Genomic DNA, 6,030 nt, shown 5'->3' with positions numbered 1-6,030 from the left:
GATTGTTATTTTCTTTTTATGGCTGAATGTTTTAGTACAACTCCAGAGAAACTGGTGTGGAGATGGATAATCTTGAGTATAGGATGACATTGCACCAGCAGATTCCTAATGGTTGACTTAGTAATCAATGAATCCTCCTTCCCAGGCCTCATCAGGGCCACTCTCCCTTAATACTTGAAGTTTTGAGTCAAAACTACGTGGCATTTATTGAACACCCACTGTCAGATGTTTCACACATGGTCTCTCATTTAATCCTCAATCACCCTGCCCGGTAGTTGTTATCTTTGCTTCATAGATGAGAACATTGAGACTTAGAGATTATGTAACTTTTCTGAGTCAAAATATCTAATGAGTGGCTAATGTAAGACTAAGAGCTAAAGGTTGCCTCTGCACTCCAAGTCATTCATTCTGAGAAGAACCCCAGCTTCCAGTCACCCAAGTTTCCTAGCCATTCTGGTAAATGCCACTGCATAAGCCCTCTCTTAAGCTTTGGGGAGAGATGAATCCCCCTCCCCTGTGTCATACCCAAAGTCATGGCATAGACAAATTTTCTGGGAGGCAGTTTCTCCCATGTATCCAAAAGAAAAGAAAATGCAGCGTGTCCTTTAAGTTCTCCACTTCCCTCTTCTCCCATCACCTGAGCCAGGAAGACAGTTGAAAGAAGATTGCTAGAGCTTGTATGAGGGTGGGCCAGTTCACCTACTGGACTGCAGAACTCTGGGTGATGCCATTCCTATTTATATTTGAGTGAAATTGCATATTTTTCAGGGCTGTCTTCACCATCCTCAGAGGGGAAAAGGGTTGAGTATGTATTGGAGGGGCTGAGTGCTGTTGAGGATAAATTAAAAATAAGGAAAACATTTGCCCTTTCACTTCAGGTTGCTGGTCAAGATGGTCAAATTACCCTCTCAACAAACTCCAAAATTAGACTTGAGCAAGGGTCCTGGGCCTAACAGATATTGTTTAGACCTGGAAATAGCTCTGAGCAGTAAAACATGTGAAACTTTTTTTTTTTAATCTTGGAAATTTTTCCTTATTAGTACTACAGAGCTACGTCTGAAGGCTCTAGGGGAGGATTCTTTTTGCCTCCCAGCTTTTAGGGGTTCCAGGCTTTCCTTGGCTTGTGGCTTCCTTTGTTTTCACATGGCCTTCTTGAAACTTTCTTTAAGAAGACAAATTCTTAGTTTCTGGAATATCAAAGAAGTCATATAAGCCAAAACTGCTGAGTCATCTAAGGATTGATTCAAACTTTAATTAAAGAGAGTTCTTGCAGCTTTTTAAGGACGATGTTCCAATTTTCTCTCCACCTAACAAAGTGGTAAGGTACATTGGACAAGACAGAGAGGCAACCTTGACTTCCGCATGTCTCTTCATGGACAGGCAGACCTAGGAAGAATATCCGTGGATGAGTCATTTCTCTTCTTTACTTGATAAATTAGGTTGACCTAATCAACCTGATTAGGTTGATCTGGCCAACTTTAAGAAATCCTCTAGTGATCCTTTTCTCTTACCATTAAGCAGAAAAGTGTCTGAATGTCGTGTTGCCCTTAAAGCATAACATTACTTATGTAATTTCCCAGCTGAGAATGCATAACCTGGATCTAATCATTGAGAAATATTAAATCCCACCAAAAAAAAAAATGTATTTCTCCACACTCCTTGGTGGCCTCACATGTACACATCCCCAGGGGTCACCCACCCCCCGACCTTGACCCCTTGTGAGCTCAAAAAAAATAGAGAAGAGAATGTATTCTTCAAAAATGTCAAATGTGTGTCTTTTATGGCAAATCAAACCACCTTTTAAAAGAGAGGAAAGGCAGACTTGGTGGCACACCTTTGACCCTCTCTCAAAAAAAAAAAAAAAAGAAGCGGGAAGGAAGAAAGGGAGATCGACTGGAGGCTTTTGCGAGTGGCTGATTTGAAACTGGAACTGTAATTCTTTGGTTCCACTTTAGTTTACCTAAATGTATTCCCTCCCATTTATCCAGAAGGAGTTGGACATGACAGATGTTCATTGAATTCTTGTTTACTAAAGACTTAAATTCAGGAGTTAGGAAAGTACTTGAGGTCATGTTTCCCAATACTTCCTTGTGGGAAGGAAGGATGAAGAAAAGAAGGAAGGAGAAATAAGTGATGGCCTGGGAACATCTCTTTAAACTACAGATAGAGCCTAGAGCTAGAATTAGCACTGCAGAGAAGTTATGCCAGCCATTTCTCCCCGCTATGAATGATGCTTGCATCTGAGGGTTCAAGCCTAATCTATAGACAAGTGATCTAGGGCACATTCCAGGGTCTCTGATTCTGCCAGTGCTTCTAGTAACACAAACTGATGTTTCTAAACAGAGATGACAGACTCCTAAGAGATGCTGAGAAGCTGTTAAAGGCTAAAGAAGGGAGCAGCATGCACGTTGAACCCATTCATTGTAATTTTCACTGGTGTCTGATAACCTTAATTGCTTATTGCAGAACACAGAAAGCCAAGGTCTGCATGCTTTCAATTGATGCCATGGAAGTCCCTGCCTTTTCCAGGTAGTTCTGTCCCATGGGGCAGGATATAGAGAGTGGAGCTCTGAGGAAAAGTCTCCAGATTTTAAATTATATTTTTCTCAAGAGAATTTTCTTTAATGTATGATATACTGGCATTCCTTTTTGTGTACAGTTTTTCTAGACTGTAAATTAACAAATTATGAATTAATCATACAACATTAAATCTCATCAAACTATTGATAATTTTCCAACAAGCACTTTACTACCTGCTGTGTTAAGCAGGGCTTTCTACTATTATTTCATCCACCTAGTTATTTTATTTGCTTTTCTCTGGTCTGGTTTCCCTTCTGCATCCCCATGTCTAGTACAGTGCCTGGCAAATGACATCTAGAAGTTCCAGAAGGCTATTTGGTAAATGGATGAAATGAACATAGAATCTTCTTTGTCTTCATCTTTTTATTTCCTTGATTATTTGTTTGATTTTCTCTCAGTTGACTTCAATACCATAGTGATATTCTTGTAAAAGTTTAAGATCATTCTAGAATCTTACAAGCCAATAGCACATCCATGTACCCTATGCGTATTACAGAAGATATGCCCATTAGAAATGTTGGTCACATTAAAACTTTAATAAATGGAGAGCAGACCTGTTGCTGATGAAGAGACTGCATACCACAAAATTCCCTGTTATTTCTAAGTTAATTTGTAGGTTCAACACAGTGCCATATTCCACCAGCATTGAGGAGAGCCGTGAGTAGAAAAGGCATGGGGGGTATAATTTTGGAAAAGTGGTTCTAAAATTCATCCAGAATAATACGTAATAGGGGCAAGATTTATCTTTCCAGACTCTAAACCATAGACTCTGTCTTAAGAATGAACAAAGTGCATGTGGTACTAGCACAACAATAAGTAGATTTAAAAAATAGAACAAGTACAGAAAAATACTTTTAAAGGTCAGCTTACTATTTTTAAACTTGGAAAACAGGAATCCGGAGTTCATACGCATAATAATAAATAAACAAGAGAAAAGGGAGGACTGTCGATTATAGTAGAATGTTGAGTATCAACTAATAAATATAGTAGGGGTGTTAGAGTTGGAAAATCCAACTTTATTATTAACTTCATTATTTTGCAACCATCATGATAAAGATTGGTTCAGATAAGAATCATCAATGGATACTAAGTCTAGGATTAGGGAGGGATAGTTTTTGTTGGGGAGCAGGATATGTGTATGGTCTTAAAGTGTCTCCCCACAGCTTGCTTATTAGTTGAAAGAGGAAAATTCTAACTACAATGATTACTAAGTGAACAAAATTAATATGTCAAATGAGGGACAAATGAACATCATTTTTCACCAGATATGAGACACCAAAGACATAACATCACTTATGTAATATCCCAGCTGGGAATGCATAACCCAGATGTAATCATTAAGAAATATCAGGCAAAGCCCACCAAAAGAAAAAGAGAATTTCTTGAAAAATGTTAAATGTCATAAAAGAGCAAACAGAAGACTATATACACCAGATTAAAAGAGACTAGGGAGCCATGACAACTAAATGTAATACCTGATGCTAGACTGAATCCTGTATTGGATCAATTGGTAAATCCAGAATATGTACTTTAGAGAAAAATATGTTATCAATGTTTACTTGATAACCCTACTGTGGTTATATAAGAGAAACTCTTATTTCTAGAAAATGCACACTGAAGGTATATAGAGGTAAATAGATATGGGATATACAACTTAGTTACTCTCAAATGTTCAAGAAGAGGCTCAGAAAAAAATATTTAGGTAGATGATAGAGATATATAGGTAGGTAGGAAAGTAAATAATAAAGCAAATAGAGGCAAAATATTACCAATACGTAAATCTGAGCAAAGGGCATATGAATGCACTGTACTATTATTGCAACTTGTGTGTAAGTTTGAAATTATTTCTAAAGTTTAGGAATACATACAGTTATGGTTCCATTTATATGAAGTTCAAGAGTAGGCAAAACTATTATTTTATATGAAGTTCAAGAACAGGCAAAACTAATATGTAGTACTAGAGATCAGAATTGAAATTGGCAAGTTACTTCCACAGAGGAGAGGATATTGACTGAGAAGGAGCTCACAGGAGCCATCTGTAATGTTGGAAATGCTCTGTATCTCTATCTGGGTAATGACTACGTGAGAGTATATGTTTATATGTAAAATTTTATTGTGTTCACTTAAAACTTATGCACTTATATATGCCATATCTCAATTCAAAATGAATTTAAAATATTTTTTATTAATTGTCTGTTAAGAGCAAGTCGTGTATGGAAGGGTGGAAATGGAAAGTAAGGGATATAATGAAGGGCTGTCGGATGGGCTCAAAAGTGAGTAATAGAATGGTGCCAAAGAAAAACTTCAAAATTTGCCTCAAAACTTTATAAGTGAAGCAACTATTTTAAAGTACCATAGAACCATGCACAACAGAATAATAATAATATACTTTTACCCACCATTGCTGAAGGGATTCTAAGAGAAGGATTGTCAGAAGAGTTGCTTAGGAAAGATATCCAGGAGACTTGAGCTAGGATTTGAAAGGAAATTTAGAAGTTGGAGGTAAAGGGAAATATACAGCATACTTCTTCCAAATTTATCTTCTTTGACCATTTATGTAAGCTTTTAGGTTGGTAAGGCCTTTGTTTGAGACTAGTTTGGTCTTCTTTTTAGTGCACAAATATAGGACTAAAAAATTACACCTATAAGATAAAGAAATGAATGAACATCTCTCTCTTAGAAGAGGCTTTTAAAAAGGACTGTAGTGATAGATTCTCAAAACATGAGGCTTCGAGATAAGGCTGGCACCTACCAAGTCAACAAACTCAAATCAGCATTTATGGAGGACCTCTCCCATGTCCTGGACATTGTACTAACTGGGGAGACCATGATGTGGAGCTCATAGCCCCTGCCTTCCAGGAGCTTATATACTTATAGGATTATGTAACAGAGTAATATTAAGAATGGCAAGTTGGGACTTCTGGTAAACAAAGTGAAATGAGATCATGTTTTTTTTGCACCTCCTTTGCTTCAAAACATAGCAGTGATAGATTAAGTATAAAAATAGACAGCCATGTTTCACAACAAGATAAACCATAAAAGGAAAAAAAAAAACCATAAAGCAGAGAATAAACTGAAGCACAAGACTCTTAGGACATAGGTAAGAAGAAAAATGATAGCAGTGGGATTTAAGGGGACCAAAATGCCTCACCCAAGAGGAGAGACCAAAGCCAAACTTGTTGCATGAAGCCAGAGGTTCAGAAGGAATTTCACCACTCCAACATCTACATCAAATGAAGACAAGAAAGAAAAACTGTACTGTTGCCTATGGCATTTGCTTGCCTGAGGATGTGGAAGATCACCTTCGAAATTTTATGACACCTAAGGGATAAACTAAGTTTTCATTGGCTCAGTAACAGAAATTGCAAAGTCTTCAGCATCATCAAAGGTCAGGATCCCTTGAGGCCATTTTGTACTGCGGGCTCAGAAGCCAGATAGAAGCAACTATGA

This window comes from Pongo abelii, chromosome 2 (genome assembly GCF_028885655.2).
Source record: "Pongo abelii isolate AG06213 chromosome 2, NHGRI_mPonAbe1-v2.0_pri, whole genome shotgun sequence".
Taxonomy (NCBI): Eukaryota; Metazoa; Chordata; class Mammalia; order Primates; family Hominidae; genus Pongo; species Pongo abelii.
This window is presented reverse-complemented; position numbering follows the sequence as displayed.